The sequence below is a fragment of the Osmerus mordax genome, chromosome 3 (genome assembly GCF_038355195.1).
Source record: "Osmerus mordax isolate fOsmMor3 chromosome 3, fOsmMor3.pri, whole genome shotgun sequence".
In the NCBI taxonomy this organism is placed as follows: Eukaryota; Metazoa; Chordata; class Actinopteri; order Osmeriformes; family Osmeridae; genus Osmerus; species Osmerus mordax.
Window position 1 is genome coordinate 2,032,771 of NC_090052.1, and position 13,104 is coordinate 2,045,874.

General features: G+C 41.3%; 1 protein-coding gene across 1 annotated transcript in view; it reads right to left on the reverse strand.

Annotated features, from left to right (window-relative positions):
• The window catches only part of LOC136938120 (GTPase IMAP family member 8-like), a 261,770-nt gene that overhangs the window by 198,966 nt on the left and 49,700 nt on the right, over positions 1 to 13,104 (reverse strand).

Consider the following 13,104-nt stretch of genomic DNA (forward strand, 5'->3'; position numbering starts at 1 on the left):
CAGAGAAGATTTTCTATTACTTGTTCGTTGATATCTCCGAGGCTCTCGTGCCATATATCCCCCTTCAATCCATTTATCTGTTTTTCTCTTCATACATGAAATGCTCTCAAGAACACTAGACCATAGACCCCTTGATTCAGACAGTGTTAGGTAGTCTACAATATAATTTACCGTAGGCCTTTACATAAAAATTGATATGGATATCGTTCCATACCACCTGCTCCAAACAAACTATTGTCTTGGCTTCAATAGCATTGAAATAATTAAGGGAACATACAGAGATAATTTGTGTAACGCAATATAAAACAGCCCCCTTTTAACGTAAAAACCACTTGGCTATACCTTTGAAATAATTCACGAAACACACAGAGATAATTTTTGTAATGCAATATAAAACATCCCCCTTTCAAACGTAAAATACACAGGCCTTCGGGGCGAAACTGGTTGACTAGCTTCCACACAGCAAATCTCATAACAGTGTTTTCTTGTAGGCCCTAGGCACCACCTTTACTTTTCAGACGCTCTGTGACATTATGTCCAAATGTTGTGATATTGACAACCATATATTTGAATAGATTCATGGGTCTCCGGTCATATATGCCTTAACAAAAAGAGCCTCAAGCACTTACAAAGTAAAAAAAAAAAGAGAAAGAATTTGCGTGTTGTACCGCATACAATATGTACCTAGGAATTCTATTCTTATTCTTGATCAAAAAAGCCTTCTGCTTTCGGAGGATGAATAGGAGCGGACAGATCTCTAAAGGGGCCCAAAAGTTCACCGCCATTATTTGCAGACAGAGTCAAGAAAAATGTGAGAATTATACAAAAAAATCATTAATCACTTGTTCTCTTTAAACACTTCTGTTCTTCTATTGTCATTCAGCAGCACAACTGCACGGACCTTCTGCCAGGAGAGGAGAAGTCTTGGAAGACACTTCAGGATCCCCCCCCCCTTTCTCATCGACTACCATCTTTTGACCAAGTCGTTCGACAAGAAAACTTTTTTTTTCCTTTTTGAAAATCCTCATAGAATGGCATCACAAGTGAAAATCTTCGCAGGACCCTCGACGGCAACGATGGAGGTAATAACTTTTGCTTTAGATTTGCTTTGGAAGTAGTTTTATTGCTTTATGGCCCTGCTTTCACAGCCGGATAACAGGCGCACATTTGTTGAGGTCGGGGGAAGGCTAGCGGTTTATGGTCGCTTTGAAATAATGAGGTGACTTTTGGAGGCCTGCTGTTGTGTATCCATGATCGGCGTGGAGGGTATGAACGGAGTTGTGTTTTCCTGAGAGTTTGTGCAACTGTTTACTTGCCTTGTTCTCTGAGTCTCACCTCGAAGTGTTAAGATGTCAGATGTCAACGACTATACCTCTCTCTTTGAGCAAATGCAGTGATGGCGTGCTTGACTTTATTCTTTAGTGCAATGCAATTGAAATGAATGCATTTGTGCAAATGTGGTGTTTGTGGGCAGTATTTGCATAACCTTGCACGTTTATGCTTTCTGGGCTGATATTGTGGAGACTGTATTGGAAGCGCTTTTCGTAAGATAGAAATGTAGGCCTAGTCATATTTTATTTGACTGATATGATTTGTTAATGGTGCTATTAGAGCTTCTGCTATTTAAAGAAACAATAGTAAGCTAGCCAAGTAGCACAACAAAACACAAAAGACACAGGCTTGTAAATGAATAATTCGATGTTCAATAGGTCAATTACAGAAAATGGATGCATACTTGATGCGTTCGAAAACAATTTACCTCTCAAAATAGGCCTGTGTGACTCACGGACCACCACTGCAAAGCAATTGCATGTAGTTGTTCGTATGAGCATGAATGCCTTTAAACGCATTCACTGCCTCCTGAACCCTGGAAATCAATTTCTTTGGGGATTTTTAAAAGGCCAGAGGTTCTGCCCCAAAGCCTAACTCTCTCTACGGACCAGTGTGGCATGATGCGTGTTAAAGTAACAGAAGCCAATGATGAAAATATAAGGACTTGTATCGAGAGAAGAAGCAAAGAGAAAGAAAAAAATCGATGAATGGAACGGACAACAGAATGGCCGAGTGGAGTTCAACCAGGGGACAAGTTTTCTGACCGATTAGGTCCGTTGCGAAGTCACAGACTGACCCTTGCTACCCCTTGACCCTCGGCAGACTGGACCCCACTCCGCATTACATTTTCTAAGACCTGAGGCGAGTTAGTCACAACACCGCTGCCAGGCCGGTGTAACCTCGAGGGCAGAGTGCTATCTCTCTCCTAAGACACTCGCGTAAACCTACTTGGCTTTAAGAAAACCAGAGGTGCCCTTGTCCAGAGCTATCTAATGTAGCTACATGGGGCTGTTTTGCTTCCATACACTAAATGCTATAGAATGCCATCAGCTGCCAATTGCTCGAGACGTGTAGTCTTTTTCTCCTTCTCGATGATAAGACCTCGCTGTGAGTGAGACGGTACATTTCAGCAGCACGAGCTTTACACAGGAAGTCAGAAGGCTTTTAACCCATCCCATCGCCTCTGCTCCCTCGTCAAATATGACTTCTCTGCTATATCGAATGCCAACGCCCTGCATTGTAGGCTACATGCTTCAAGTTCGCCCATTCCCTCCTCCCTTGCCTCTAAAACCTCTCCAATATCTGTTGGAAGTCTGCTGTTTGGCCCGCTCTGGGACTCGGTGGTGGTGCTGTTTTAGATCAAGCTGCTAATTGTGAAACAAATAGCCCACGCGCAATGCTGAATCATTATTCTGGTGAGACGCGCGGAGCGGAGGTCAGAAGGAGAGTTGCACAGAGATACATGGCCAACACACGCGAGCTCTTTCTTTGCGAAAAGCTGGCAAACCGGTTGAGTTTTTTAAATATTTGTATCAAGTATAAAGCAAAGCACCATGGTTACCGCTACGCCCCCCCCCCCGCCTCCAATTCAATTTCAATGCCAAGACGCACGGTCTGCAGCATTAATTCTTACGGAAGTAGGCCAGCTATGTAGCCTATACTGTTCATTTTATTGATGCAATAGTTCTTGATATATAATTGTGATGGTCCTCGTTATAACGGATTGTGGTTTATATAGCTCGAACAGTTAGACTATTGTATATTATTAAATTGTTATGATGCATATGTTCATCGTAATAACCATACATTCGCAGTGTTCTGTTTACTGTTATATTCAAATTCGATTAACACACACATACACACACACACACACAAACTGTCCCATATTTACTCCTCTGTTAAAATTATTCTAAACCTATGTGATAGGCTAGATTTATAAAGCAGCCTTTATGCTCGTGTGCTGTATAGCGTTTGGGTATACGTATTTATTCAACGTATTTATTCAAAAAATCCAGAATCCCTGTGCTAATGTGAAGGAACACACTGACAAGAGTGGCTTGTGTTAGAGTCGCAGGAGTCTTAAGGAGAATGTGCCTATATTTCAGAATTGGTTGTGTGCGTCCTGCCGCGTGGACAGATTTACGGACCCCAATAATAGCCGAGACGTTGGGCTTCGTAAGTCAATCTCTGCTCGTCTATATAAACCTAACCTTTGGCAAAACTTGTGTTTACATAGTCCAAACTTCAGCTGTGTTTTTCATTGACTTGGTTCTGAGGTCTTTTCAAGACAACATTCTCATAATTTGCCAATTATTAATATATGTATTGTTGTTGTTATTGTAGTTCTTAGCCCATTACTCGTTAATATTATTCTTAATATTTGTTGCTGTTGGTAACAGGATTAGACACCTTCGGTTTTTATCATAAAACCGCTTTTTATGGACATCACTTTCTTTTTAAGTGCCGTTTTATTCTGCTGGAAAGTGATTAGGTTAATCATTTACAAGGGGAGAGAATATGTGTGTTCCCATCGATCATGTGTGGTAGACTTCTATACTTGCTTTTCAATGTATCACATTTCCAGTCGTTTCTTGTCGTTATCAATATTGCATAGCTACTTGTGTTATTTTGATGCGAGTCTAACAATATTTTTAAGATTATGCAGGTCATTGTGTTTTATACCTTCAAAATGTAACAGTCTGCCTGTCATCATGATGATAATGTGATGGCAAGCATTTGGTTTAAATCCTTAAAGGTTAGGATATTTATGAAATGTAAAATGTAGGCTTATGTAAAAATTTAAATAGCAATCCAACAGAAATAAGATTTAACGTGGTGCGCATATTTCTTCCCCCTTTTTTTGTATGAAAAAATACAACATTCATATTACCCTAATTTAAATGTAGGCTATTTTTTCCTACTTACACCTGCTTGTAGGCAACATTAATGCCTTCTTCATTTCAACCATAGCCTCAAACCACAACAATCTCGAACCTTCCTGCCAAATAATTAGGCTAAATTTAAAATGCGAATCTTGGATTTGTTTTACAAACAGTCCAAGTTAATTATGTTTTATGTGAGTTCCATCCTCACGAAATCGAGCTTTGCAATCTTAAGTAGTGTTAATGTATGTTTGTGATAAGATGGACTGAGCCATTCGTCTCAGCTCTCGAGCGCACCACCAAGTCCCTCTATTGTTTGACCTTCACGAGTCTCTCCCTTACACATAGCTGTGTGTTTTTGGACACAGCCCCAGGTCTATTGTTCTGAGAGCTCGAGCTATGGCTGACAACACCAAAGGATTGGTACCATTGTTGCCATAGAGCTCGCTGCAGGGTCTCTCTCCCATGCAACTCTTGCCTTTGCGCGCGTGTTACCTGTCTTTTATTCCCCTTCAAAACGGTTCCTTGTGTAGATGACAAATCACAAGCATGCCACGGGCGTCCACCAAATTGTTAATAATTAGATGCCCGCTGTTTAAACATCCTGAAACATGCTATTTCTTTAAAAATAAAAATCTCAAATCGAATGGACAAAGTTGCTGAAAAATAATGGCACTGATTGTTTACACATTTATATACGGGTTGATTCAAAATTTGACACCATTAAACATGATTAATAACAAAAGTATCTGTATTAATTTGACAGTGAATGAAACGGAATGTCCGTCGTTTTCGTCCATCCATTCATTTTAGCCTGGTAGTTTGGCATCGGATATTTATTATATTAAAAGACTACTCTAAAGGCTAATGCATTGGAACGAATGTTAAATGAAACAAGTCAATATATTCGCTCCTAATGTTACTTCTCATTGTGAATTATAATCAAGTTAAAACAAACAGATATTAGCATTCTTTATGAACACAAAGAAGGACGGGAGGTTGAAGAATAAAGACGAAATCTTTCAAGTATTTTACCATCTTCTCTGTCCATAGCAGACCTTATGATGTCACGACCTGCCATAAAGTCTGTCTTGGTTAAATGGCACAAACATAGGAGTTATTTTGCCATCTCACAAAGTATGTATGATAGTATGAACGATATGTTAGGTTATTGTTTCATTTTCAACAAAAAGGTTCAAGTTAGAGCTTAGGCTTTGGAGTGTTGGGTTGAGAATGGTCCCGCGAGCGTGTAAGGAGAGGTACCCCATCCCCCTACTGGTCACGTGATTCATTAAATAATTAATGCAGAGGTTGCAGAATAGATATGTATTCGTCAGGAATATCGCAGACATGGTCGCCCTGTGTCTGACGTGAAATTCAACTGTCCTTTTAAAAACAAGCCCTATAGCGGAGGGAAAAAAGAGAGGGGAAGAGACACACAGAGGCTGCAATAAAACAAATTTGGACGGGAGCGTCTCATCGTGTGGACATTGTGAGTATAGCGGAAACAGGGGACGCCACTTCCACGCAAGTGCATTGCTGCGCCGTTGGCTTTCCTGTGTCAATGAATTATATGCTGTTTGTAATATTGTGGTAAATATGTCAAAAATACTCATCATTGCCATACTTTGACATCGTGCATGTGTGTTTGCACCACTCATCCCATTGTACGAATTCAGCCTTGGACACAAGAATGATAGGCTATAGTTTGTATGTCATATCCCTGTTATTGTATTGGAATGGTAGCAATGTATACATATATATTTTAAAAGCAGTTGCATTATTCTCATCGCTCCTCGGTCTCATCTCTGTCTTCCTCTGCATGTATCCTCGTTTCCCAGTCCCTCTTTATTCTTTTCAGCAGGCTACTTCTCTTGATTTATAGTGATATGTGTGTCAGCGGCAGCGTGCTGCCATTGTGTGTTTGTGAGGGAGTAGTGTTGTTTATGGCCGGCTCCGCGATAAATCATTTCTCTGGAAAAATGATGGGCGAGTGATGATACTCGGGAATGAGGAAGAGATTCCGGGGTCCTTACAACTCTCCGGCTTTTTGGTGCTCCACTTTAGCCTGTGGAAGCCTATATTTCCAATTCCTTTCGTTCTCTCTCTCCCCTCAGTTGATTATCCCGGGCGATTTACTACAATGGATCAACGGATAATATGAAGGCTAAGTAGCTGGAGGTCTTGAGTTACTGCATATGCGATTACCAATTAAGGGAAGATTTGTTTAAATTTGGCAAAACGGGAACGCCTCGTCGCCATGTAAATCTTATAAAAGCGCCTCGGCTCGCCAGAAATGTTATGGCCAGGGCTTCAATACCTGCGCTCGAGCCCTTTTGGTCAGGAAGAGAACATGTAATTGGAATACAAACTCAGTAGATGAGAGAATAATCACGCGAGATGTGTTCTGTTATTCAGGCGGAATGTTGACAGGAAGAGATTTGTAGTGGACACACTGTGGCAGACGAAACTTGTGGATATCATTTCAGAATGTTTTTTTTTTTTTAATTGTTCATATTTTCGTCTTAATTTTTTAAAGATGTTCCACTTTTTTAATGACATAATAGGCTATTCATTATGTCGAAACAGACAATGCTATGTCTGACTTATCTCAAACTTCACAATGAGAAATAGATTGTGCATGGAGGTGATGTAGACAAGAATAGTTGTTCATTTTCATGTTGGGCTGTTTGTTTCATTCTGCCGTACAATATCTGATTGGCTGGGAGATAGCATGCATTTGTAGTTGATTAGTCGCATGCCAGTGTCTTTACCAATGAGAAGGGGGAGGTTTATCAAGCCATATTTTCTGAGCTAACCATAGGAAATTTCGTGTATGACGTGTTGAAGTCGTTATAGTGTGATCTAATGTGTTTGTACTGTGCATTGATGCTGGTCTAGCCTACTTACAGGGAGGGAACACTCGAGACGAGAAGAAGAAACAAACATAGCAAAAAACAGTTTATTTGAATGATTTCATTCACAACATGTATTTGATAAGCAACATGCATTAACAGCGAAAAGAACAATAAGGATGATGATAGCACTCCTATCGTCCCATTAACCACTAGTCTAGTGCTAATATTAAACAACATGCATGGAGTAGGCGACGGAAGAAACTTCAATTTCAGTTCCATGGCTGGCTACTTCACAGTCCGCCTCTTCGCCGTGCTAGTGTAAACCTTTGTGTAACAAAATTAGAAGAACTCTGTGGCTCCCATCAAATATTAATGGGCATAGCAGCAAGGGGCAGTGCTTTCAAAATGTCTATTCCAGCGGCGCCCGTTGTTGTCGGGCGCTGTGTCAAATACAATATTCTTGCTCATTTCGGTGGACGCGCTGGGGGCGAGGAGAAGGGGGCATTTGGCGCACAAGAGATCACGGTTGCTCACTGACACCGCCTCATATTTGATTTCAGTGACAGTAGAGCGTGGAAAAAAATGATTCAAAATGCCAGTCATGTGGGTAGCTGTGAAGGCTTCTCAAACTCTGGAGAAACCACGGTGCATCATAAAAATGTGCCAACTCAGACCACAAACGTGACTTCTTTTATATGGCCCAATTACATTGTTATTGGTTTCGAATAGTGATGATGATAGCAGTGGACTGTGAGGCCGATTTAAGAATGAAGGAGCCCTGTAAACATAAAGACTGTCCAGACAGAAAGCTGAGGATTTGGGCCTTTGTTCAATGGTTACTTGGTCTCTAGCCTATACTAGTAGGCTCTATTAAAAACATAAGGTTCTAATAAACTGTTTAGCCTAGTCCTAACGTTGCAATAGTATACCTTTTAACAACCTTTATACTATAACCTGATGCGTTGGTGTTTGGTTGTTTATCATTTGTGTCAACGACAAGGTCGCAACAATCCCACGCTTGTACTACACAACACAGCACTCAAGAGGATCTTCCCACTCAGTAGTAGTCCTAACAATACACAATGTATGGCAGCCATATTGTGCACTTCTTCACTGCACAAAGAGACAAGCTACCCTGCATCTCACTACATTTCCACAGGATATTTGTGTCTGTAAATAGGCGATTCAAAAGAAAATTGCGCAAAGGCTATTTCTAATCCCGATAGGATTTTTCCCCCAATTATATTTCATCCTGTTGCCTTTGAAAAAAAACGGGTTAGAAAATTGGTCATAATAAAATAATCACAATCGTAGGAAAATAATGATAACATCATTGATGCAGAACCTGAATTTACCACGTTAAAACAAAATGAATTGTAATGTGTTTTATAACAACTTAACACAAACGTTTTAATTTTCTAGTACCATTTAAAAGAATTGTGTACGCCGAATAGCTAGCCCAAAATAGTGTTCTTGTAGAAGAAGCTTCGTTTGCATGATGTCTGTTCCATTCCAGAAATGTAAAGAAACCGCGTTATGTTCACCTACACAGTGGAAACTAAACCACATAACCTCTGCGGTTCCAAACAGCATTCATCTATAATTTTCATATATATGCTAGGCTACATGGAGGCCTACAGTCCTAGTTGCCAATGAAGCAGACTTGCTCTAACAGAATTCAAAGCGCCAGCTTTGGAAGGAATTTCAGAACACAAGGATTTGAAAATAGTAATAGTAATAATTTAATAACCTACATTACAGCCCATAAACGCACTATCTATGACCCAAACTATTTTTATTTATTTTTTACAAAAAACAGACATATCAAAATCCTTATTTTGTTCAATTATCATCTTGTTATCCTTTTTTTCTCCTTATTGTTTAAATCTGGCTTCAATCTTTTCTCCAAGATTCATGGTTATCTACTTGTTTGCTAGGTATTTCCCCGGCCCTCGTAATGCAGGAATGATTACCTGTTCGGATATAAATCAATATGAAGCCCGCTGCTAATTTATAATGGTCTGCACTTGCAGCGATTCAAAGCACATGAAAAATGACCGCTGAAACCGTATCCAAAGGCTGCAAGGAGCCCTTTCACCCGGCTGAAGAGCATGCATGAGAGCGATAAGAGTGCTGAGCCGGAAATGTTCAGAGAAACAGCAATGTTTTCATGTGGGAACTAAAAATAACTCGGATACTATCATTGCGTTTTTTTTTTTTTTTTTGCATCAGTAACTTCCCACTCTTTGTGCTTGTACAGTATATATCTCTCTGTGTCCTCCCTCCGTCTCTCTCCTTCTATCTTTCTGTGTGTGTGCGTGTGTAGCCTATAGTGTGCACTTCTTTGTGTCTGCGTGTGTAGGAAGATAACACACTCTCATACAAAGGATCGGCCAAGAAACAATGCCAAGTGTGTCCGATTGGACTAAAAGTGGCGAAATAGGATTCAACATTTACAGAGCAACACAAGCTACCCAAGACCAACACCTTTTTAACACATTACCAGAAAGGTCATTCGTTTTCTAGGTTGCAAAGGCCACATTCCTGTACAACATCTCTGTCCTGATACAACTTTATCAGTCATTTGAGAGAAAAACAAAACACGATCATGGGCTTTAAGCCGCCCTCCACGCGACTCACATGTAAAAACGGACTTTGACAGTTAAACGTCAGTATCGGAATGAGGCTTAACCACGTTCAACCCAGCAGAAACCCGCAGGTTGTAATCGCCATATGGCTCGCGCGTTGGCCTCGCAGCCTTGTACAGGTCCCTATTGGACAGACGAACCCCTCTTGCCTTCTCCACCCCATGAGTCCTGTCAGTCCACTGGTTCAGTAGTTCACCGTGTCAATCCACCCGGCTCCTCGGATTCAGCCATAGGCGGTAAGAGGGAGCTCGAGGGTAGAGGTGGAATCTAGCGTCTCCTGCTGATTGCTGAGACTGCAGGGAATCGCACTCTGAGCTCGCGAAAATCGGATGTGCCAAGAGGGGTTTGCTCCGCGTTCTAGAGCGCTCGGGCCCGGGAGAAGAAACCCGTTGATGGGAGCGCGCGCGCGCATCTGTGCAGACCTTGTGAGCAGCGGTCCCGTCCGATTCTCTTAGTATTGTGGATCTACGGGAGACTCCATGTAAACACTCTTTTTTTGTTTTGTTTGTTTCGTAGATAAAACTAGCATGTTTCCCGTCACACGTTCAACTTCACCATAGAAAAGAAACGAAAAAGCTATAGGCTAATCCCGATAGGTCTTGGCCAGATAGTCCCCAAACGGTGTCCAAGCTTTGCCCGTGAGAAACAGAACTGATCGAAGTCAGGTAAGGTTTTCAGCCACTGACGCCGGATGCTTTGGTCGTGCCGGCGTCCGCTGCACCTCCGTAGACAAGTCATTAATTATCCGTTGTGTGACCCAGGCTGGGGGCATCATTGGGTGTGTCAAATCCCGCAAAAGTTTTTGTATTCTGGAAGAGCCGAAGACAGATGCCTTCGAATAGGTAACCGAGATGCCTGAAAGCCTCTTTTTTTCCCCAGCCCTCTGTTTCGTGTCTCTCTCCTAGTATCTTTGCATCTCTCTGCACGATTGTCCCCTTTCCTTCTCTCTTTTTTGTTTTTACTTCTCTGTCAAACAATAATATCAGCCGTCCACACCCCCGTTTAAAAGTGTACACATTGCATAAAGTGCGGTGCATCTGATGTTTGGAGAGCGAGGGGCAAGCGGGCCGAGTGAGTTGAAGCCGTGAATGGAAGATGATGGCTAGGTGTAAAAAGAAGATGCATGTGCGCGTGATTTATGACTGTGTGAAAGGATTGCTTACTCTAGCTACTCTCGGTTTAGCCTCAGTCCTTCTCACTCCCCAGGAATCCGAAAAAGCTGTCCTTACCTAAACTACGCAATCCTTGTTATTATTATTTTTTAACAGTTGCTTGTAGCCCAAGTGTGAGCCCCAACACACTGCAAATGGCGTTTACACTAAAGGTCAGTTGTAATGTAAAATAGCATCAATTTTAACGGGGATGTTGTTGCCTTACATCTGTAGTGTCTCATGATATTATATCCCCAGGATAGATTAGGATAAAATCATGTGGGGCTGGACAACCTCCTGATTTCATCCATGAAACAACAACATTGTTAAACTTGCATCAGTGTTAAGACATATAGGCTTTGTCCTTCTGCAAGCTTTCTTCAAAAGTCAAATGTGTCTCTTATCACTAGACTATCGTATTAAGGTCACATTATGCGTAAACAACGCGTGTGTTAGACATGAAATGGTCCGACCAAGTCAATGTAAAAAAATAATTTAATGGCAATTTAGGAGAAAGGGCTGTTAAACATGCATGGCAACAACTTGGATGCCTAAACCAACTAAAATTAGTTGCGCATGGGCTGACTCAAAACATCCAAATAATTATTTTTCGACCACTCTTTATCTTAGATAGATATTTGACTTAATGCCAAACTTTTGTTTGCTAGCTCATTGGAAATCATGACCTGGTGGTTTGCGCGAATAGGAATCGAAGACTGAACGCAAAACCACTAAACAGAAAGTGGTCATTCTTTAATTGATTTTATCATATATCTCTGACAGCACAGGCAAAGCACCATTGGAGAAAATGTCAAAGTACAACAATTGTGAGTCAGTGTATAAGATCTGACAGTTTTGAGTCCATAATATCTTAATGCATCAAATCGGTGAGATCTGCTAAGATGCTATCTGGTATGCACAATGTTGCGCTTCATGATCAAATTTCCTAGAATAGCTATGATTTATATATCATACGTCAGAATAGTCCAAATAAGCGTATTTAACTATGCTGATGATGATATTATGCTATTCTTCTTCGTCCCGTGCGTGTACCCAACCAACCCATTATATCCTCACCATGTATAATATGTGGTGAGGTTGGCACTTTTGGGGCCCTAGAGCAAAATGGGTATAGCAACCCCCAACCTCCACCCCGTCCTCAACCTCAGTGTCCTCTTTGAGTTCTAGGTTAAAGATTACCATCCCTTGCCCCTTTCTCTGATAACGATTAACCCTGATCCTTCAAAGGAAGGAGCTGATGGAAGGGGTTCCTTGTCCAGCTCTTTACAGCCCAAATACATGTTCCCAGCCTGTTCTCTGGAGCTCTAAGAGACTGTCTTGAAGACACGAATGCTCAATGTCTGTTGTGGCGTCTCAGTTCCAATTTCGGCAAAGATAAGGTGCAAATCGTAGAGTTTAAAACGAATACAGTTAGGCTACTCACAAGTAAATGACTAGTCTCCAGTGAAATAACAATAATATTCTGATCTTGTATGTGACTATTATTGCTATTTCACTGGAGACTAGTGAAATAACACACTTGCCCATATACAAGAAATTTTGATGCCCATCTGCAATTGGATTAGTAATCCTGTGCAATGACAACCAGTTTTGCGACGATCGATAGTGACATAACGCTGTAGGTCGCCAGGGCTCAAATGGGAGTTTACTCGTAATCCGGCGATCTTTAGTAGAGAGATATCTGCGTGGGTGTAAAACCAAGCCCCTTTGCTCTTCGAATCGCCCAGTGAGAGGTGCAGAAACTCCCTTTATCGCTCTCAGATTGGAGCACGCGAGACCTTGCGCAAACTCGTATTTTTGTTCACTAAAGTGTTGAAAATATAGTCATCCGTCAGAATAGGAGAGAGAACAAGACAAATCTTGTACTTCGCGTTTAGAAGTTTTCGTCGCTGGCCATTTGGGGATGCCAGCCGTTCGACTTCATTGCATTTCAAGACACTGGAATCCGGCAAACGGACGGCATAAAAAGCGTACCTCAGTTGTTGAGAAGAATTTTAAGTTTGGGGTGGGTAGCTACCTAAATTACAGGGCTAAAACACCACATTTGTAAAGAGCGAAGAAAAATGTATGAATCCTCTTTTGTGGAAAAACCTTATCCATTGAAAACGAGAGGCCATACCAATATCTTACAATAAGAAACGGTACTCTTTTGACGTAAGTGCGTCACGTGAGCGCATGAACTGGTCATTATTTTAGATTTGGAAGAGGGCCT